Source organism: Taeniopygia guttata, chromosome 6 (assembly GCF_048771995.1).
Source record: "Taeniopygia guttata chromosome 6, bTaeGut7.mat, whole genome shotgun sequence".
Classification (NCBI taxonomy): Eukaryota; Metazoa; Chordata; class Aves; order Passeriformes; family Estrildidae; genus Taeniopygia; species Taeniopygia guttata.
Window position 1 is genome coordinate 15,562,651 of NC_133031.1, and position 23,257 is coordinate 15,585,907.

General features: G+C 37.2%; 1 long non-coding RNA gene across 4 annotated transcripts in view; it reads right to left on the reverse strand.

Annotated features, from left to right (window-relative positions):
* LOC115495769 (uncharacterized) overlaps positions 1 to 23,257 on the reverse strand; it is a 113,918-nt gene that overhangs the window by 11,346 nt on the left and 79,315 nt on the right. For 3 of the 4 annotated variants that reach the window (XR_012056696.1, XR_012056694.1, XR_012056697.1), the window contains 2 exons: positions 3,567 to 3,617; positions 3,125 to 3,273 (listed from right to left, as the gene is read on the reverse strand). This is a non-coding gene — a long non-coding RNA (uncharacterized lncRNA). The remainder of the gene's footprint in view (positions 1 to 3,124; positions 3,274 to 3,566; positions 3,618 to 23,257) is intronic. The other variant, XR_012056695.1, reaches the window with a different exon arrangement.

The window sequence follows — 23,257 nt, forward strand, 5'->3', positions numbered from 1 at the left end:
AGAAGATATATGCAAGTGATTTACTGGCACAGCATTTATCAACTTAGTACAAACATCTCAACTATTGCCCAAACTACTTCACTAATGTAGTAATTCATTAATGGTCTATTCTCTTTCCTGAAACTATTTTTTTAACATCCCTTTTATACAATTATTAATGTCATGTTATTTAATATGTGTTTATCTTGCACCAGGGAAATGGTTGCGGAAATAATTTTAAAAGCAACCACTGCCCCCTGCATTTTTTTTTAGGCCAATGTGGGTTAAGATGCATCTTAGTAAGGTTATTAGGGCAAAGCAAAAGCAATATTAGAGACTGCCTGTGGCTGATGTGTAGCAATCAGTTAGTCTGGTTAAGAGAGAAGGCAGAATGCTTCCTGGACTGTGCTGGGGTTTTAGGAAAACACTAAACTAACCATAAAAGTATTTCATTTAGTTGCCAAAATAATTTATTCACTAGACATATTTTTGATATTTTTGATTGACATAATGGCAGCTTGAAGAAGTAGACCACAAAATTCTACTTTATCTATTGACTAGAAAAAAAAGGAGCAATAAAATATTTCAATAAGTGCATTAATTTCAAAACCTCAAAGCACTAATGTCAAATTTACTGGAATCCACTGACCTTTAAATAGCTTTTAAAGATTTTATGACTTAGATTGTCACATTACTTACCAAGAATCCTTAAGAAGCAGTTTTTTCCATCTATGGTGTATTTTTAATGTTGAGGTTGTGAAGACCTTCCCTTTTCTGCCACTGTCCTTTTTACTCTCACTGCTCCCATACTTGAAGCTCTACCTAACTAATTACTTAATCTTTGACAAGCTGCAGATATCTGTGGTGCTTATCAGTGAACATGGTTAGAGGACTAAAAGAATCACTGATGAGGAGGAACAAAACTCCCATCTTTCTTACAGGATTTTTGTGCTATTGCATACCATAGTGAGAGCATGGTGTCATTGAGCTAATACTCCTCCAGAACTGTGTCCTGGTACCTCCTAGACATGTCTGCCCTCCAGAGGTTTACTAGAAAAGCCAAAATGAAAGAAATCTGTATTTTAAGGGGTATCTTTAGGTAAGCAAAAGAAACAAACCTGTTTCTCAAGCAGTACAAGAAAAACTGGCAACATATACTCCTGGTGGTGTAAGTGCATATAAAGTAGAAATTTTGCCTGCACAGCTATGGTGCAATGAATGTAGAATAAAAAATAGTCCTGACAGAGCTGTGAGACCAAAATTTTCCTGTGTAGACCAAGTCCTAGGAAGAGATGACAAAAGCAAAAAGAATAATGTTCTGAAAATAAAAAGGATGGATTGTCTCACTTTAATCTGCAAGAAATGAAGGAACAAAACCTTCATAGTTTTGCCCACTTCATGGAAGTGGGCAAAAGACAGCAAGGGTGCCTCTAATAGCTCAGTTAGGTGCATTTCAGGAGTATGGATTAGGATCACCATTAAAAGGATAAGGACAGTCCCATGGGACTAGCAGATAATTAAGAGTAAAAAAAGGTATTATTTTTATTCCTAGTATTTGGTCCTTCCAGTTTAGTAAATATATGAAAAAATCTTCCTTGAAAACTTTGTAGGAGATATTTAGCAGTAAGACTCACATAGTGAGTCTAAAATACCACATCATCTTAAGTATTTTTTATCAGACTGTATCTGAAATACCATTAACTAATGATATAATTACAGAGAACTTGTTAATCCATTTGTTTAATTTTTAAAACACAGCTATAATAGGAAGATGTGCTTGTTTTTCAATAAATCTTGATAATATCCTTTCAGTTTAAAGAGCTACACATTCAAATTATACCATAAGTGGTTTAGTTTCAAAATGATAAACCATGTTAAGATATAAAAATTATTTTGTTGCTTGGAAGAAGTCATGACTTAAAATATTGTATTGCAGTTGCAGGCACATGATTATAATAATCAATCGTCCAAAATAAACTCTACTTTCTAGGCATTTATTTGAAAGCAGACAAGCTAAAAACCTGCTCTAAAAACCCATAAGAAAAAAAAAAAAAAGATTAAGAACAGAAAACATCCTAATTTTTATGTATATGTGTTTTTTCCTGGTTTAAGTTCAGTGCAACTTAAGTCAATCTATTAAGCAACAAATTGCAGAAGTTTTAATGCTAGTAACATTGCCAATTATGAGCCAATACTATTACCTGAAGAAATGCACAATTGATTACCAAGGAGATTACTGTTAAATAGTTGAGAATAATAAAGCCAATTAGAAGATGTGGGCTACCCAACACTGACTGATAAAAAAGGCTGCATTTTCCTGCATGTAAATGTGCTCTGAAGGCCATTCAAAGTACCATACAATGAAGTTAGCATTTTACTACCATGATGCACTGGTGAAAATGTCGGTGGAATATGCAGTGCTGGACATTTAGGTCCCAGATTTCTCTCCAGTATTTGAATTTGTCTCAGGTTTGCAGTAAGTACTAATACAAAAATCATTGCTTGCTCATTAACTAGCACAAAATAAGTTGAAATGCAGAATACTTTGAAAAGTCAATGCAAAAGATCCAGGTTGAAGCATTAGTTAGAATATATGAAAGATTTATATTATTATAAAACAACAAAAAAAAAAGCACTAAGAAGCCATGGGAATTAGCATAAGCTAGATATGCAGAGGTCAATTTGGAGCACCATTAATACAGTGATAGCCTCCACACCCCTCAGTGGACTATGCCTCAAATACATATTTAGTGGTGTGGCAGCATTAGTTCAAGAGAATTGCCAAGGCAATAGAGACCTTATGAAGACAGCAAAGAACTCCTGACAGCTGCTTTTCCTTTTAGCATTTGGCATGTATATTTTATAGTATGTTTTTGCACCCATGCAGTGACAGACTGGTGCCTGCTTTATGATCCACATATTTCCTTCAAACCAGCTTTTCCTGACGAGTAATCCACATTGCCACTGTTTGGGTCAGATAGGTGAAAACCCTAACTTTGTAGGTGACACCTTCATTTTCATCCCAGCTAACTGTACAGCTTCTAATTTAGAGAGACAGAGGTTATTATGAATGGTAGGAAGGGGAGCAGGACCAGATCTGCAAACTTTAATCAAAGGAAATAAGAAAACACTTTATTATACTCACCATATATAAACAGACAAAATACATGTAGCTCATCAGCAAGAAAAGTTAGCCCCTTTCATTTCTCATCCACAAACTGAACAGTGACAAAAGCATGGACTTCATTATATAATCTATCAGCTTTAATTTTCTCATGTTGTGAGGAATCCAGACTGAAGAGTGAAGAAAATATATCCTTTGTTAAAGCAGTATTATAAAAAGACATAAAATGACAAAAAATTTATTATTGCACTATTGACTTTAAAGTTTCCTTTCAAAGTCTTCTGTCTCCTACACCACTGTCAGAGATAAATCATGCAAGCATAGGGATACTTACAGTTAAAGGCTCAGTGAAGACAAGAAGATAGAAGAAAACTCAGATTTTTGTACTCTAAGTCAACTTTTGCCATAAGGTTAGTTAATTTTGATTTTTTCATTTTAGAAAAAGCACTTGAAAAAGACCTACCTGTGCTCCTTTGTTGTCCTCCTTTTTTAACTTCCTTCTGAATGCCATTTCCTATGCCAGAGGGGGAAAAAAAACCAGTTTATTATTGCATCTTCATACACATACAAGATTATGAAAGCATGTTGGTCCATTTCTTAGCTGTTGACAGTGGAGTTGGAAAACTCTGGAAACACTTTTTTGAACTGTTTGGATTTTAAAAGGGTCTTGAACACACAAACTTGAAAAGACTAGTTGGCTTCAATGGATTAGCCATAGCTATCTTAAAAACACTTTTGAACTTATATGTACATTCCATAAAGCAATCATCAAAACAAAAAAACCTTTATAACAAAAATAAAATATTTCTATGTGTGATGCATGCTCCTTTAGCAGCTAAGTTAATTTTCAGTTTTATGCAATACTCAGAGGGAACTTGAGTATTGAAGCTCTGCATTCTTAACTGAATCCCAGTGGGAAGATCAGATAGCATCTGGCCTTAGTGAATCAACACAGAGTGACTGCTGGGAGGGAAAGGGTAGTCCTCTGTTCCTGTTTCCCTTTGAACAGCCACAATACAAATAGTGACCAGAATTACTTCCTTCTGGCTTCACCTGCAGCAGGTAATGGAGTGGCTTTGGCTTGTCAGACTTTCAAACAATCTAGTGAACTAGGCAAACACAAAAGTGTTGATTCATTAAGTGCCATCTCAGCTCTTGGGAGTCCTTGGGAAACAATGCCTGAGTCACCAGTATTAATTCATCATAAAGTTCCTTGTGAGATAGGGCATCTCCTTCGTATCCCTTCCCATCTCCTGCCATGGAGGCATTCCGCCTCTGTGGAAAGATCCAGCCTACAACCCAACCAAGACCAGCTCAGTCTGACTTGCAGATGCCAGTGTGTTCAACTTTGGTTAAAGAAGTTCTGTTGTAAATAGAAAACATTTTGACTAAAAGCTGTCAAATTGCAGCAAGTAGCATAATCATCAGGCTTTACTCAATGTTATTTTGTAGAGGGATAGAAAAAAGCCTTCAAGGAGATCATATGAGTCATGGGATTGGGTTTCTAAAGGGCTCTTTGGGATTCTTTTTGGCCAAGTTTTCTAACACTGTTAGAGCAGGGGCTGTGTGAAACTCAGCAATTTTGACTGTCATGTTATTTTTCAGTTCCAGCTTTCATCACTTTGTGCCTTTTGGGTCTAACTTTGCCTCCACTTAAGTGGTTGTCAATGTAGAATAAATCACATGAAGAATACTTAGGGCCATGTTCTGTGCCCAGCCCACATAATAGAGGAAGGAATGAAATCCTCAGAAATAAAGGGGTATACTCTCCTCTTCAGTAGAACTATTAAAATTCTGGAGAACAAACTGCTGCACTGAAGATGAGAAATACTTGTTTTCTCTAGCATGTACTAGATTCAAATCTGACAGGACTTGCAGACCTCTGCTGCTTTTTTAGAAAAGCGGGAAAAAAAAAATCTCTCTTTTGAGCACAATGCATGAGTAGAACAGAGTAATAAAGAATGTATTGCACAATGCATGAGTAGCTGCAGTACAAATTAACATATTGTGATGGGTTTAGGAGACAGAGGGGTGTCCAGAGCTGGACCTGGAACAGTCAGTGTTTCATGGTTTTAGTAGTGAGAACAATGATTCTTGAATTCCAGCCTCTGTAACCATGCCTTGCCATTCATTCTTCAAATGCAAAATATTGCAGACATTCTTTCTCTAAGAGACACATGCTAAAGGACATTGGGACTCATTAACAAACTGGAAAGTTAAGCACTTCTTTATGTTTTAGGGCAGCAGATACACTGGGATCTTGAAATACATTTTTTAAAAAGAAAAATAAATCATGGCCTGATTCTGACTTACTCTTGCATAGGAAGCTCATGTAAGTGTGAAGACTCTAGAGAGGAGCCAGTTTCAGAGTAGGGAAAGCTCATTTTGCTATTATTAGCAGCCTGAGGTGTGCTGATCATTTTACTCCTGGTATTTTGCCATTTCTTAACAAGCATTGCCACAAAATGACTCATGAAAAGCAGTTTTTTAGTGGAGCTCGGTCATTTTGGCACAGATTCCAACTCTGATCATAGGGAAACCATTTACTTTTCCAATTACATGGTCAAGGCACAACCCAAAGTACTGCAGAGCCTTCTCTTTTCATGTTAACCTAGCAGGAATGGCCAACTAATAAACAGAAGAAAGTGTTTGGTGAAGTTTATAGTCAGAAACCGTACACAAAAGTCTTCAGGCCATCAATTTCCATTCGTTATATGCATGCTGCTCTTGAAGACCATTCTTGGAATCAGTTTTTAGAAAGGTGTTTCAACAGCATACTACAGATGCAAAAATTTTAACTCCTCTTTTCAATAGTTATCTTTAGAAGTAACATGTAACTGACCTGCCAGTTCCCATTCTTCACCTTGTGGTGGTTTAAATCAACTCCATAGAGGAAATCAATCTGAAGTAAAGTTGAGCTAGACTTCTGCTAGACAAATCTCATTAAAACAGAAGCCCAAACAAACACAAGGTTTTATCACCTACACACTTGCTCTTCAGATCTAATCCACACAATAGTCTATTGACTATGAACCCTTCGCCCCTGTGGGAAAGGAGAGTGATCTCCCTCACTTCATAACTTCAAAACATTGTTTTCATCCCTTCTTTTCCTCTTGATTGTTTTCTCCTTCTGGTCACAGAAATCATCTGATTAACTGTTACTCAACACTGGAAAGCTTTCCGGCATTTCACAGATCCTCATATAGCTGTGTATCCCACAGCTAGGCAGTACTGGGGTGATCCTCAAGCCCCAAAAGTCAGAAGAGATTTTGCCATAGACAATAATGAGCAAATTTTGCAGGAAATTTTGCATTATATCCAGGTGTATTTTTTTATTAAAGGCACTTTTAAAGTTAATCTAAATAACAGGGAAGCAGTATCTAATGGCTATATTCTTTCTAGTTTTGCTCAGTGCAAAAATCTTTTTCATCTACTATACCTTTGGTTCAAGTCCACAAAATTAAGTGGGGCAGTTAAAACCAGGCAAATAACGTACCTGATTTACCAGATTTTATTTACGTTATTATACAGCTATTAGATGTAATATTGTCTGCTCCTGTCAGTCTCTGCAATGTGTTTGATGATTCAGGGAATAAATAAAATCCAGGGTTAGCAAATAAATGAAAGCAGAATTGGCAGCACACCAAGTCTGCTTTATTTGACTGAGAGAGAGATGTGTTACATGGCCTGTTTGTTTAAATTATGCCAAGAGCTGAGATACACCAGGTGTTGTAGACCATGGAATAGAGCCCTTAAAATGTTTGCAAAAACCAGATTTCTGTTTACTGGATTGCCAGAATACAAACCCAGAAAGTTTACACTGAGAAGTCAAAAGAACAGGACTTTGTGATACCATTTTGTATTATTTTTATTAATAAAAGTTACAGAATTATCTCATGCATGTTAACTATCCACTCTCCCTGTGTGTCTGTCTTTACACTGGAATATATAGTATATGTAATTTTGTTGAATTATTTTAGTGACTATCTAAGCAGTTCTGAAATACCATAAGAGAGTTCTTTAATACAAATCAAGCCATACTACCTTTAGTCAACTAAACACCCCTTAAGTTCAGTAAATGGGAGATGGGTCTGAGAGATTTAATCTGTCAGAGTTTTTCACCCCACAGCCTCTTCCACCAGAAGCAGCCAGAGAGAGCGGGTTAAAACCAAGGAGATCCTGACCTGTCCTTTCAGGAGGGGCATGGAAAAATGGTGTCACAAAGAGATCACAGTAAGGAAGATCTAGCACAAACTACACTTAGGAATTGTGACATTTCCCTTGAATGCATCTACTGAAGATGCATTCAAGGATTCACAGCCGTATCCTTGCTGGAGTGCTACTTTTATGGTGCTCTCCACAGCATCCTGCAAAGCAAGAAAAGTGAGGCAGATGAGAGATCCTCACCCACTTCATTGCAAAGTCTGCCAAGGCAGTTCAACCTACCATAGAAGATTTCTTGAAGTAATCCACTTATCTTGGCAGTGCTCTGGACCAATAACCTTTGGCAAGGGAAGAGGTTAAGCCAGTAGGAGTTTTGTCTTAAGCTAGTAAAGCAATTTCTGCAGTGAACGTCAGACCACAGCCTGAGTCGGGTTCAAAACTTACAGAGAGAGAGAGAGGAGTGGGGGAAGAAAGAAACGGGGAGGGGAGTAGTGGACAAGGAGGACAGGGGGAGAGAAAAGCAGAGAGAGTACTCATTCCCCCTTTAACTCTGAGATCAGTTACCAGCACTCTGAGAAAAACTTATCTGTCTACCAACAAAATAAAGGCTAATGCATGGGAGCCTTCTTTAAATTTCACCCAGTCATTCTTGTGTTTTAGTGATTTTCTTCTCTGCCTTGAATAGAGAAAAATTACTTTTTTAAAGACCAACTGCAGCAGCAGTGACATGAGTTATCTTCCAACTGAAGTGCATTGTCTTGGATTCAGTTATCTCTGAGACTGCAGGTTTTTTTGGTATCTTCTAGTGGTTATAACTTACAACTGCCTGGAGTGCTTTTATTGTCCAGTTCAAACATCTTGATGGACAAAACATTCCTACTGACTCTCTCTGGAACCCTCTCTCTTAATGCCTGCCAAAGCCTGAATTTCAGCATGCACAGAACACACTGCGAGTCTGCTTAATCTTACTTTGCATTTAACAAGAGGATATTTGGATTGTACAAGAGAAATGCTGAGAGGTTTGTGTTAACATAATGAAGAAGATAATAATGCCATGCTTACAAGGAAGTGTGTACTTTTGTATGCTGGTTAGTGTGGCTGAGTTGGCATAACTAAAGAAAGGAGATTCCTAGGATAAATTCCTAATTCCAGCAAAGTTGGACATAAAACTCAGCTTAACGTAGTGGATCTTGTCTCTGTTTTTTCTGTTCTGTAGTTTATCCATTAATATAGGTAATCAGTTCCCAGTCTGTAGAAGAGATAGAGATTACAGTTGTACAAAAAAATACACACATTTTTGACCATAACTTTCCTCAACAGTTTCTTGATAAGAAAGTGAAGAATCCACTCATTTTCCCATTAATATGAGTACAAGTATTAGAACACACGATGGATTTTATGCACGAAACTAAACTACTGCTTATCTCACTGCTGAAGTTTTTTTGGAAAACCAATTTTAATGGTCTTGTGAGCAAAATAGATTCAATAGGTCGGATCTGCCAATACATTACTCCATTTGTATGTCAGTACAACTCATTGATTTTTGTGCTATTATGACTGTGTAGAAATGAAATAACAGTGTTGAATCAAACCTAGTCAAAGACTGACTGATGGTTCTGTTCAGAAATCAGATGAATTAAGAAAAACAAAATACGAGGAGATGATGTTCCAGATGTGCTGTAGTGGGAGGAAGGATCACACACTATAACAAATGGGCTGGTTTCTATGACAGAACTCGTTTCACAGTGGAGAAATTATGTGAAATGTCATGACAATATACAGTTTGTTTGAAAGCCTCATCATTGTCTAAAAATAGCCTCTAGCTTGTGTTTTTCCTCTTTGAGAACCATTCTGATCCAAATTTTGCATCTCTGTTTCTTCACAGAATAACGTTTTCTAAGTATGGGTCACACAGGCAGGAAAATTTGTTGCTTTGGGACTTGGGACAAAATCTAATTTTAGTAGGCTCCATGTTCCTGTTTATAGTGGTGAGGCAGAATATCAAATGAGCTGTTTAACTGTGTTAACACGTTTGCACTGGTTACAAAGTTCATTTTCATAATTCTTTAAATGACTGGCCTTCACCCTAACATGAAGGCAAGCCTTATTCCATTAAGCCCTCAGTTCACCCAAGTTACTAAAAAAAATAGGGCCTCTGTATATTCCGAAGTTTAGGTCACATTAGGGTAATCTAAACCAAAACAAGAGTATTATATGTGTGATAAAATAAGACCAACATTGGTTTTGACCTAGTTTGAACAAAGGTGCAGAAAAATCAATGAGCCCTGGAGCAGCCTAAATGCTTTGTTAGCCTTTTACTACAACATTATATATTACATGCAAATAATGGCACAAATTTAATACTACTATTCATGTCAAGTGATCTCTTTGAATCTATATTTTATATTTTACAGATCTTGAACAGTAACATTTTTCTTTTTAGTGCAAAGCTGCTCAAGGTTCACTGGAGACTCTCTTAAATTGTTGCTTTCAGAGAAATAACAATGTAAAATGACATTATGATGTATAGCACCCTTCTGAAGACTTGAACCAGTACAGCAGAAAGTCACTAAAACCTCTGGGAATGAAGCAATCTCCAGGGCACTATTGTCCAATTGTCCTAACTGGATCACTTTTAATTAGTTGCAATTAATTTCAAGTGACAGTGCACTGAAATAACAAATTATATAGCACAAGAAAATACATCGGGATTTGGAAAATATTGTTGGACACCTTCTCCAGTATAGAAGAGAACTAGATCTGATTATCCTGCTTTAATCTATATAATTTTCATTAATTTTTTTCTACAATAAAGATAAGACATGCAATGATGTTGCTAAAGTAGTGACAGAGCTTTAGCACTTAACCAGCTAACATGCATCAAACTAACAAGTAGTCCACAGGATTTTTCTATTGAAGAAATCAGCATCTATCAATCTAACAGTTGTATATGCTATAGCTAAAATGGTTTAGGAGTTGTGGGTACAACAGGCTACAATCTCTCTAGATGTTTGTTCTCCACTGTCCCAATGGGCTGGTTATTCCTGCAAGGGACTCAAAAGACCCAAGTTGAGACAGAGTCTTTATCAGTAGATTTCAAGAGAAACTGAGATTTACCCACCTGTGAAGGTATGTTAGAAATACTGCTTTTGCCTCAGCTGGAGGCACCCAATCTGAGGGATTTTGCTACCATGAAACAATACCTATGGCTATTCCAGGATCCAGGCAAGGATAGCCTTGCAGCAGTTATATTATTCCTGAGTGCCCTGGAATAGGCAACCTGTAGCAAATTCAGCATGGCTTGGGGCTGGGGAGATGCTGGATTTTTTCTTTTCTGATCAGTGCAGTCGAGCTCTAGAGAGTTCACACAGAGGCTTGCTGGATCCCAAGGCTAGAAGAAATGCATACCAGAGAAATGGCTGTCTTTCCTTCTGTGTCTCCTTAGCACCATCAATTGGTACCAATGTGCCTTAGAGATATAGATAGAAGTGCTGTAGATCATATGTATAACACCACAGAGAAGTTACTGAATTAGAATACTGAATTATGCTCTTAAGTGTTTCGATTTTGTAGATATTATCAGGCCATATCTATGACAAATTAAAACACTACATTTCTTGACACCACTAGAGGAAAAATATGGCTATGAGGTCAAATGGGGCCAAATTTTCAATAAAGTAATTTTCATGACAATATGTATCTCTACAATTCAAGAGACAAAACAAACCTTCTCAAGTGAACTTAATATGACCGAAAGAAGCTGCAGGAACTGAAAGCCCAGACTGACAACACAACAGACAGGGGAAGATACAGTGCTCACTATTCTGTGTGCCAGTGCCCTTCTATCACCAACAAAAGGGAAGAAGTACTCCAAGGAGCTGGTGTGGGCCCAGTCAGCCGAATGGCACTGAGCTTGCCTCATGTATGTAGGATGGATGTATTGTGAGGCATTTGCTCTCTTCTCTGCCAGCTCCTCTGTATGTGAACCAGAATAACTAACTTGCTTCACAACCCAGCTGTCAGATGACAGCTACTGATACAGTCAAGAGTTACCTGCAGCAGAAGTGGTGTAACAGGTCTTTGTGTAATCTCCTGACTTACAAATACAATACTATTCTGTTCCTCTGTGATAACTTAGCAATTTCGCATATTGTTTCTCATCAGATTTTTACAATTTGAAAATCTGATCATGAAGCTGCTCAAGTTAGGGGGACTGGGAAATGTCTGAAATAATAATACATTTCTGAGCATTTAAATGTTCTTGTGTTAAGCGGGTCAGTCAAACATATTTTTTCAGGAAAATGCAGCTGCAAGAACAGTTTCCTCACCATTTATGAGAAAATGCAAATTAGGAACCAGTATAACTTTCAAAAAGAAACTTGTACTCACTCAAACAAGGCTTCTTTAATTGATCTTGTTTGTATATCAAGAAATGTATAGTTAGCCTTATGAAATCAAGGAATCTACTAATTATCAAAATATTCCATGCTGGTAAACCTGATAAGTAAACATACAAAAAATTTCCATATTTCTATGAAGATTATTTCTTATTAGATCATGTATAACAATCTAAACCACTTTATTTCTCCATTGAAAACATCTACATTTGTTGAGGTAACAAAGGAAAAATGCTTGGAATTACCAAATAAAAGTTAAGTGATGCATTTTAAAGCATTTTTTTTAAGTGTTTTTATCATTCTGTCTTATTTAGACCCACCAGAGATCAAGTTCACTTTATTACAGCATCCTGCTCCTTCGCCTGCAATCAGAGATTCCCCTAGCCAGTTGCACTGACCAGTGTGCTGGGACCTTACACTATGAATGGGCCCAATTTAGAAATTATGCAGTAAAAATCAAAAGCACAAGGAACTGGAGCCTTAGGACAAAAGTCACATGAAAAGCCAGGATCTGATATAGAATAAAATTCTGATATTTTGGTACCCTGTCCAGGGTTCTCATTACTAGACAAATTGATCTTTAATGACGAACTAGACAGAACTGGACTGGGCTCCTTTTTACAGCACAACCTATGTAATTTCTGCTGCATCAAAATGTCAAAAGTGATTTGATTGAATTTCTTTCTTTTAACACTTTCAAGGTACTTTTTCCTTAGAGGTACAGAATCTTTCTGTAGCTGAGAACTAATGTAAACTGTGATAGAACTGAAGACTAACTTATATATTCACAGTGAGATAAAGGTAGAAAAAACTCCACAGAACTACTTCTTTTTAGCAATGTGCATATTTTTCTTATTACATACAAGACTATCCCAAATTTCAGATGTGTTAGTAGAAAAGATCAAATAACCCACCTCTACTTCAATGTGCTGGCTAGTACACAGGTTTGAGTTTTGTTATTTTTTAAGATTCTTTTATTTTCCTCCTACTTTTTAGTTTCTTTGCTTAATTAACAAGATTCAAAATAACAACATGACCTTTGATACTGTTCTATGATTCAATATATTCAAGAGCAACTATTTCTATTTGTATAATACCACAGCATAAATAGTGTCATCTTCTAACAGAGTGTGACAGGAGCTTAATTCCTGGTGCCTATGAATCAGGTCAAGAGCTCTGTCGATGACAGTGAATTAGAGATTTACAGTAGACCAGACAAACTATAAAAACCTATGCTAGGGATTATGAGTTATCAAGATGTGCTGAGCTGGCACACGCTGCTAAGTCTGCGGTCAGCATTATCCAGGGAAGCTGCAGCACTGCACAGCACTCTATTACTACCAGTTAGCATCAGAGCGAGTATCAGCAGCGCAAAGACTTTAAAAAGGTTTGAAAGCAGGAGGATAAAGAAGGGAAATCAGGAGGAAAATGCATGACAAACAGTAACATCTCCAGGACTGGCAACTCGTAAATCCAAAGGTTGCTAGCAAACAAGCTGTATGTTCAGCACTTTAACAAAACCATTCAAGGAAATAACATCAACATCAAATTGAAAGCTTTCTATTCCCTTGTTCTGGCAGGAAGTGTGAGGAAAGCAATAACTGGGGGAGGCTGCAGTTTTTCATGCAGTGATTTTTTCTTTGTTGCACATATCATCAGCTGATTATTAGCAATAGAGGAATGTGCCAGACAGAAAAAGTGCTTCTTGTCCTGTCATGCTTTTCCTTGAACTCTAGCAATTCTTCACTTGATTTCTAATCTATATAAACACATTGCTTATAGCTCTATATATGCTTGCACCAATAAAAGCATATGAGCATGCTAGCTTTTCTGAATTAATAGCTCTTCACAGACTACAGTAGAGGTTAAGTCTGAGTTTTATTTGCTCAAAATTGACTACATATCCCAAATAAGAGTCAGTTTGAGAACTGAGATATATTTAATGATGATTATTCATACTTCCAGCAGTTTTCAGCCTTCCTCACTACCATATGCAAGGAGCTCACTAAGGTCTTATACATTCAAAATATTTTAATTTTCATTTAGGTGATGGATTTACTTTTCATTTAGGTTTCCCTTTTCATCTAGATAATTTAGAAAATTATAGCCACTATGAAAAATTATGCTCTCTTCTGCAAGACTTTGGAATAGAATGAAAAACAAAAGCCTGCTATGAGATCACAGACTATCACAGATGGTGGTTTGAGGTATCAGTGTGCTAAATTTTTTTCAGTGTCCTGGGCAAGGAAGTTGATAATACTGAAAGAGGTAGAGAAAGTCAGAATAACATACTGGCTTTGCCAGATGAAAATAAAAATGTGGTCATACTTCTTTAAAACAGACAGCATTTGCCCTGTCAGCAATCATCATCAGGAACATTCCCCCACCCACACCAAATTCCACTTTATCTCAACCGAGGTTGGTGCAACTTGCCTTTTAGCCTCCCAAGCAGTCTGGTTCTACAAGAATGAAGAGCTTAAACCTTCCAGTGTGATAGGAGAAAAAGACAGCTGGGTGCCACCTGCACATTAGTAAGTCCACTTACAGTCTCAAATGTTCTTGCATACATAACAAATGAAAGAGCTGCACAGAACACCATCCTGTAGAGTTTCCTATAACAAAGGGCCCACTAAAAAAGTCATCCCAAAAAATTCTTTAAGATTTATTGGAAGGAAAAGAATTGCCTCAGCAAAGATCAACCATACCATTCCTACCAGCTACCCAGGCAAGACAAGAACATCTTTAATTAATTGTACAAAAAGCATTTGAAAGGTATAACCATTATGCATTTTGGTCTGAAATGAGCAAAGCATGCATGGCTTTCTGAAATAATTAAATGAACTGCATGCACTTGTGCATTGCAGCAAAATCCCTCTTCTTCAATTCCTGAGTTTGATTTCTGTCAGGCTTACCTCAAGAGTGATATAAGGCAGCTGTACCAGCTGTTACCCATTGCAGAAGGTGGATTTTTGAATATATATCCCTAACACCTGCTAGAGGTAACCCATGTCTTATAATTCTATAGAAAAGTGCTGAAAACTTGGTTAATGAGCCATTGCCTTTTTTACAACCATACTGGGTAACTGTTATCTGTCTTTAGAAAAAAGGTAACTGACAGGTATCTCCAAATTCTGTTTAGAAGAATTAAAAAACACCCAAGAACTTTGATATACATCTCTCCTAAAAACACTCCCACTTTCTTAGAACCTACCTGTTAAATTTTTACATTATGATCTGCAAACTACACATAAAGTCACCTACCACATGGAAAAGGGGGCTAACTACATGTCTGCAAGCAAGATGCACACTGACCTGCCAGCAGTAATTCCAGTATCTAGGAATTTATTAGTAGAAACAGCCATACAAATGGTTTAATTAACCCATTTTTGACTTTTTCAACATGCAGGAGGCTCCTTGAACTCGATGGCCACTAAACTAAAGGCTGTGTCAAACACAGGCACTGAACAAACAGATTTTCCTCCCCCAGTTTAAACAGTGGTGCTGCTATTAACATACTGGGCTGTGGCCAAGTCAGCACTTGCACTGAAAAGCAAGGCTATTGATCATAGAGGATCATTACTGGCTATGAATAGGTAACAGACTACTATTTCTGTATTGAGTGATGCCATAAGAGCTGTAGTACTTTCCTTGAGACAGCCAAAGTAGAAAAAGTTGAGTAAGCTATACTTCTGTCAGAATTTCCTGTTTTCAAGCTACACGAGATGTTTTCCCATGTGGACCATGCCCTTATTCTAGGATACAATAAACCCTGTAATATAAATGCAATTTTAAAAAAATTGAATAACTGATTTAACAGTTAAAAATGGCAGTATACAAGTGAAATTAAAAGTCGTTTTAATGAAACATTAGATTTTTTTTAACAATTATTTACCAAAATCATGCAGTTGCTCAAGATAAAGGAAGAGATTTTAAATGCTACAGTCCAGTAGCACCATAGTGGGAAAGTGGAAGTGAGAGGATTTTAAGACCAGGTACTTCAATGCTGACTAAGAAATAGCAGCAGACTCTATACAAAAGATGTAGGAATCTAAGTTTCAAAGCTTTACTGTGCCATCCTTGTTCATCATATCAGACCCTACAATTAGAGTGGGCATACTGTTTTTCAGCTCTGGGACATAAGCAAACCAGGATTATGAAGTGCACGTTTCCAGAACAGCCACTTGGTTTGGTTTCCGATCACTGAGCAAAGGATAACCTCTATCCCACACCCTTTTCATGCCTCCTGGGCCAGAGGAGCTACCCAGGCTATCAGCACTGATACCTGCTTCTGACATGAGCACAAATAATAAAAAACGATTTCTCTGCAGCTGCTCTGGGCTCAGAATGGCAGATGGAAGACAGAGGAGATTGAATTGGGGAAGGAGCAGGGGTATAAAGGCATGGCCAAGAGGCTAGTTTCACAGGGGCAGAGGAGCTTATTCCTGCAGTCCACATCCTGGAAACTAAGCCTAATACTGGATCTCAATCTCTTCTTCTGTCAGCAGCTGTCTGTGGAACTCTCTTAAATGAAGTTTGTGTCTAATTCCTTTCTAACTACTAATACAGAGAGAGTCAATAGCCCTTCTTTGGCAACCACTTGACAATTTAAATGCTAGATGTCTGTGCATAAATCTAATAATCTAAAATCCTTTTAAAATAAGCAAGAAGTTATGCTTTAAGTATTGCTTGCTTTAAATGTGGAACAGTAAAGTCATATTTTAATAGTTCTGTGTGTCAGTCAAGATTTAGGCAACAAGACCCAAACTAGCCACATAGCCTTATTTTGGTTCCTTTGTCATGTACATCATGAAGCTCCTATTTATGCCATAAAACGACTGAACTACTCAGAGCACAGATTGGTGCTGTGCCCAGGTCAGTGCAGTCAATGGTGTGGGTAAGATTCTTACTTCATCTCTTGCTGTAGTTAAAACGTGAAAAAAGCAGTTATGGCTAACACCACTGAACACTGCTGTTAGGAACTGAAGCTTATCTTTCTTCTGCCAATTAATTTTTTTATGATGCTGAACAAGTCACTTTAAGACTTTAGAGGGAGTCACGAGCTGTGTTATTCCTTAAGTTACAAGTGATCAACATGAAACACTGGCCAATTCAAACGGCACTTGGTATTGACTGGTGTTTTACTTTGAAATTTAGATCTTTTTGTAAAATATCAAAGATGGAGGGAAGTCAAGGCTGTAGCTCTCTCAACATGAACATCTTGGAAAATTCTACCTTTTTTCTTTTTACTCTGTCTAAATTCTGTGTGCAAAACTGAAAAAAATAGAAAGCTGAAACAGAAAATTCAGTGATAGTTTTGAAGTAGACTCTGTGACCATACAGTGAATGCAAAATTTAAGAGGTAAACAAGTATCTTTCTTACTGAGTATCATGACTCTAATAAAAATAACTGTATGGAATAACCCTAACATACAGTTTTGGGTGTTGGGGGAGAAGGTAAGAACATTTTAGATGCTCTCTTTTCTGATTTAGAGAAACAGGTCCTAGTGAAAACTCCTCTAGAGAAGTATACAGAAGTCCTAAGGAAGTAGAAGCTACTAAGCAACATTCTGTTTTCTGTTCTGGCACTTCTTGATCTTAAGATCTTCTTGATCTTAAGATCTTGAGCTTGATTCAAGATCTTAAGCTGGGTTACTGGTAGTGTTTTAATGGTTAAACTTGGTCTTGTAGAGATATTTCACTGTTTATGAAAGGTATCTCTGCAAGGTGAGAGAGGAGTCAAGGTTGACAGTGATAATGCGTGTTACCCAGCAAGCTCTGGGATGAAAGCAATTATCAGCTTCTCATGGGGCAGATGTTTGGTGAATCTGAGCCACAGCATTACAGTGTGATATGGCAAGCTCGCACAAACAGCAGTCATACCTGGCTGCCAAGCCAGGAAAGGTTTGCAGAGAGGAGCAGAACAGGCCTGGCCTCTGTGTTTTGGGCTCTACAACCAGGCATTGCTAGGCAAAGTGCACACCAGCAGAATTTCTGATCCGCCTGTCAGCCAAACGGGAAAAGAGAAACACAGCCAGAAGCCATCATAAATACAGTTGCCAAGAGAGATATGCTGCTTGTATGGGATGAAAACACGAAGATTACTTTGTAACTGGAAGTGGAATATCTTATCCCTACAACAGTTATCTGGCAGGCAGGCAGAGTCAGCTCAGCAGCTTCCAAACAAAAAGACACCAGAGCCTGAGTTGACCAGAGCTCAAGTGGAGATGCAGGTTTAACTAGGACTTAAATGAGATACTTAAATCACAAATCCAACCAGGCAGAAGAAGTGGCACTTGCAATTTGCTTGAAATTGGCTTTGAAATAAATGTGCTATGGTACTGCACAGACCTGTGCACCAGTGCTGGTGGAGGCTTTTCTAAGACTGCAGTCCAAATGTCTTGTGATTATTACAGGTGATTTGGCACTTTGGAAAGGAGAGAGGAAAGTGGTTCTTCACTGGTAACTAAAAATCCTTGGCATTTAGATACTAAACTTCCCTACTGTTTAACTAAACATTGTATTAATCCCCATATTAGGTCTCCAAACATATATGGCTCATACTATTATATTTTACCTCAGTCTTTGAGATTTGAAAGTAGTAACTTAGTAACACAAAACATACAAGTTTAGAACAGAAATGCTTATTCACACATAATGACTGAAGTTCTCCACAGATCTTTGGAGATTTGTAAAGGCATTCCTTTAAAACGAATAACATAAATAAATGTACTGATCCTCCTACTAACACTTGATTTTCCATAATCATATATCCAATGATTCCATATATCCATTCATGTGTCCAATGATATTCCATAGCCATATATCCATATGTATGATGTACACAAACAAAAACATAAGACCTGCCATGTAGTTATAAAACTTTTTGCTTCAGAATAGGTTCAGGAAAAAAAAAATACAATCTATATTATTTCCTTGTCATCTCATTTTCAGGACAAGTGTTAGGTTGGCAGGGCTGTACTTTCCTTATAAAGAGACATCTTCCATCTGTTATTCAAAAAACATCAATTTCTCACTCTTTTTTTACAGTCTATTTATCAAAATTTACTGTAGAGTCTTAGTTTCCTCTCTGTGTTGCTCTATACCCTGTGCACTGGGATTTTAAAAACAGACTGTGCTTTCTCTTGCCATATGAAAGAAAAAAAAGAAAAAGATGTTCACTTTGGCTCATTTGCTATGTTAATCACAGCTGCTTGCAAAGGACTGCTTTATGACCACTGGTCTACTGTTTCTGCTTTTTAAATTTTTTTTTGCTATATAAGCATGCTGTTGGATAGCCTGTCAGTCAACATCTATTTATTTGAAAGGATTTTAATATAACACATACTGATTATATATCTAGTGCTTTACATTCCATGATTACAAACAGCTTTGCTTCAAACAGATACAGGCTTCCTTCCCCCCAGAAGCACAATGGTCTCCAGTGGTAACACCAGCAGAGAGTTTTCAGGTGGAAAGGACATTCCAAAACCATTTTAGTAAAAATATGAAATTGCAGCAGGAGAAAAATCCTGTGTTAAAACTACTCAGAAAATTCAGATGGGCATAGTGCTACATCTCCAGACTGGAACACAGAAGTGTGACAAATAATGCAGTCTTGTCAAAATAGTCAGCTGGTGTGAGTCATTGTCAGTGCGCTGCTTTCAAAACAACAATGCTGACGTACATCAGTTGTGGACTGGGCCAGCTCTTTCTCAGTTTAGGATCATCAGAAGGTGGATGGATACAGGCTGCACACAGACATCCCCCCAGCTACTGGGACAGGGGCTCAGGGAGGTGCACAAGGCTCCTTCTTACAGTTTTCCCCCTATGTTTTTCATCCAAATATTGATCCACAGCCTAATTCATTAAGATTGACAAGACTGCAAATTTTGCTGGTATGATAGGCTGGTTTAATTGCATTAAGTGTATTGGGGTTCTTTATAAGGTACATAAACATTAGCAATGCATTGTGTAAAAAAAATTAAAAATCTCACAGTTACCTCTTAAGGTTAAAGGAACAAGTTCTTCTTCCTCTCTCTAAAGAGGAGCAGGTAGGCAAAAATTCAATAGTTTTATCATAGGCAGTGAAATTTATTACATGAGAAGATCCTGAGAGGCTTGGGACTGCAAAAAGTACTGATACAGAGATAAGCCTTTACAGAGCTTAATTAAAATGCTATTTTGTAACTGCCATAAAACATAACAAAATATTGATGGCTTTTTTAAACTTGATGTCAGCAGGGTATAATCAGAAAAGGAGAGGATGAACTAAAACATGGAAGAGCTTTCTTCCTTTACTGAAAGATGCTAGCATACATTTATTTTTAGAGATGAAAATCCAATGTAATGCTTATTTGGTTAACTGCACTTCAGCTTGTGGTTTAGTTTGAACATTTTTTGCTAGCTTTAGTCTTACAGGGATTGTCTGTGGGACTATAATGTCTTTTGAAGGGACAAATTGGCGAGCACAACTATTAGCTAGGTGACATCAAAGAGCATTAATCTTCTGTTCTATAGCAAGGCCAAGACCACATTAGTGCATTTCACCCAGTCATTATTAAGACTGTAGCCCAAGGGTGTAATAAATGTTTTATGGCATGCAAACCAAGGTAATGGAATGCAAATTCCATAATACATCCATACATTTATTTTCTAATAGAGTAAATGATGATGTATTTTATCTTAGAAGAACTCTGAATGACAACATAAATTCAGAAATTCAGAATTGATGATAAATATAGCCCTTACTTGGTTTGGGACAGCTGTGTGAGACAAGAGGAGGAGACATCTGCCCTGTTAGAAATTACGCAGTAAAAATCCTTAAGAGCAAACATTTTCATCTTATTCTTTAATGTAAATCTCTTTCTGGGAAGGTGGATGTAGTTATCTTAAATTTTTATTTCTAATTATATTTCCCTCTTTGAATACTAATGGATTATTTTGCTTATATTTGCCTTAGAAATATATGGTAACATTAATGTATAAGATTTTATAGGTATCAGGGCAGGCATTTTCCCAGCAGAAGTTAAGTTATGCTTTATTATATTGTATTCAGAATCAGAGGGATTAAGAATTCTTCCTGAGGTAAAACAACATAAGTAACCTAAATAATGATAGAAATATATATCAGTGTTCTTGTTACTTTAACCTATCAAACTACACTGCAGACATGCCAGTAGGCACAGTGCTGGTTGAGTGGATTAGTGTGCGAAACCTCTGTAAGCCATTTTATCTGCCCCTAAGAAATGTTTTCATTTCATTCTTACCTTATTTCCTGATGATGCACAGGGCTTTTGATCCCACCTAATAGACAGTTTCATGTTCATTCATTGCTGTTTCCCATACAGAAATATAGTGGCTGAAAGAGTAAATTGTATTACAGAGTGTAGCCCAAGTACACACTCAGGACTGATAAGTTCTAAGTCTGTAAAAAGCATCATAACTAACTAAGGAGAATGGACAGGGAAAGGTTCTCAGTGACAGCTGCACACTAAAGTCTGGATCATGCACAGCCAGAACAATACAGTAATTCATGACAGGAAAACAAATCTGTTTAAATTCTATCCTCTCAATCCTTATTCTCCAGTATAATATTTTTCTCATGCCATTCATAAGGCAAAAAGGTTTGTCTTTGTGGAGTAGAAGTTAATGAGAAGGACATCAAAGTGTTCTAGGCCCTCACATAATTTTTCACTGAAGCAAGTTGTCTTGCTGACCATGGATCATCTGTAGGATCTGTTTCTGAGTCACATTCCCGGCTGAAAGCATTTATAGTATGATTCAAAACATACAAGAATTATTGGAAAGATTCCCACTGATTCCACTGGTCCTTAGATCAGGCCTTTGACAGAAATATAATATTTAATATATCCCTACTTACGTTTTCTTTCCTTAAGTGAAAGTTTATAAGATCACTCAAAGGGAGAAGTTAATCCCTGCCATCACAGAGCTCCCCATAGCTGTGCCTGGGAGCCTCACTCTGTACATGAAAGCAGCCCCTTTATGTCCCAGTGCTCCCAATCTCTAGGGCATGCAAGCTGTTTCTGTGGTGACTGAGGATTTCCAGGTGAGGGGAGACCTTTTCTTCCTTTCAAAGGGAAATAAAGAGAACATCAGTTTAAATGGATCCTTGAGTAACACTGGCATTGATTGAGAAGGCACAATTAGCTGCTGTGCTGTGGTTCCTGCTATGCTTGCCAGAATCTCACTGAGGTGGTAGTGCCCTTATTTAGGCTTCATGGCCCAAAACTTCTAGTAGGAAATGATGAAAACAAAGAACAAGCAAAACCATACAGAAAATATTCTGAACAAAGCGAACTGTTGCATTTAATTTCAATAGAGCAACAAAAGGAAAGCCTGCTGGTCACACACACAGAGCCTGTGGCGTAGCTGAGATAATAATTATTTTAGCATACAAGAAAGTTAGACCTATTACTTTGCAGTAGAGAAGGAAGCCAAAATGAGGAAGAAAAGGCATACACTGTGCTACATCTCTCTCACCTAGTTGTGACAAACATGCTCTCAGAAGACAATATGTAGGTGTTCTTAACTCTGCATGAGTTAAGAAAGTGCAAGAAGTGCAATGAAGATTTCTTCTCACAGAGATATACTGTACCAGACCCACTAGCTGCCAGTTGTGACAACAGCCTCTGAAACAGCCCAGTACTAGTTTGATGTTTCTTTATGTTTTTAATCATTGTGAAGGCCCACCTAGATTATGTCTGTGACCTACGCTCCAGGCAGGAAACTCAGGCTATGAGATCACCCTGACTGAGGACTCTGCTTGCTGCACTTTAAGGATTCAGGCACACTTGCAGGCTGGGATTACAAGTATGGTGGGTCTTACAACACTGCACCAGGGAACTCTCATCAAGCATCAGGGGCTACAGGAAATTATTTTCTGCAGTGTCCACCATGACTTAGCACGACTAATTCCCTCCTATATTTTACTTATAAGGATTATAAAATTATGCAGACTAACTACCTAATATTCTAAGTCATAAAATATTGATATAGATGTTGTAGTTTATGTAACTGAGCAACAAATTTTACTATATTTTCCTCAAAAACAGGACCAGAACCATCAGGCTTAGATGTAGTTTCTCAGTATTAGTAATCTAGGTTTGTCTAGTATATGAAATACCTTCAGTAAAAAAAAAAAAACCAAAAAAACAAACAAACAAAAAAACCCAACAAAAACAGAACAACAAAAAAACAGGGCTAAAAGCTATAATGAATAAAACCATAAAAAATAAAAATCAATGTTCACCTGGCATTTACTATCCAAATTGAACAATTAAAACAGTCTCTGGCATGATGTAAGCATTCACTATTGCAACACAGGATTTATTGAATATCTGATAAGGAGTGAGAACCTTTGAATACAGCTTTAGAAAGCACCTAAATTTACTGCACATTTCTATAAGATTTTTTGAAATAACTGTTGTAATACATGATGCTAATTTAGCAGTTATAAACCTGTCTACCATATGAATTAACTAAGAGATGGAATCTCACTGGTATATCAATGAAAGAAAATTTAGTTTTATTCACTTTTCTGAACATACTGTTTTGCTTAAACAATATGAAGTAG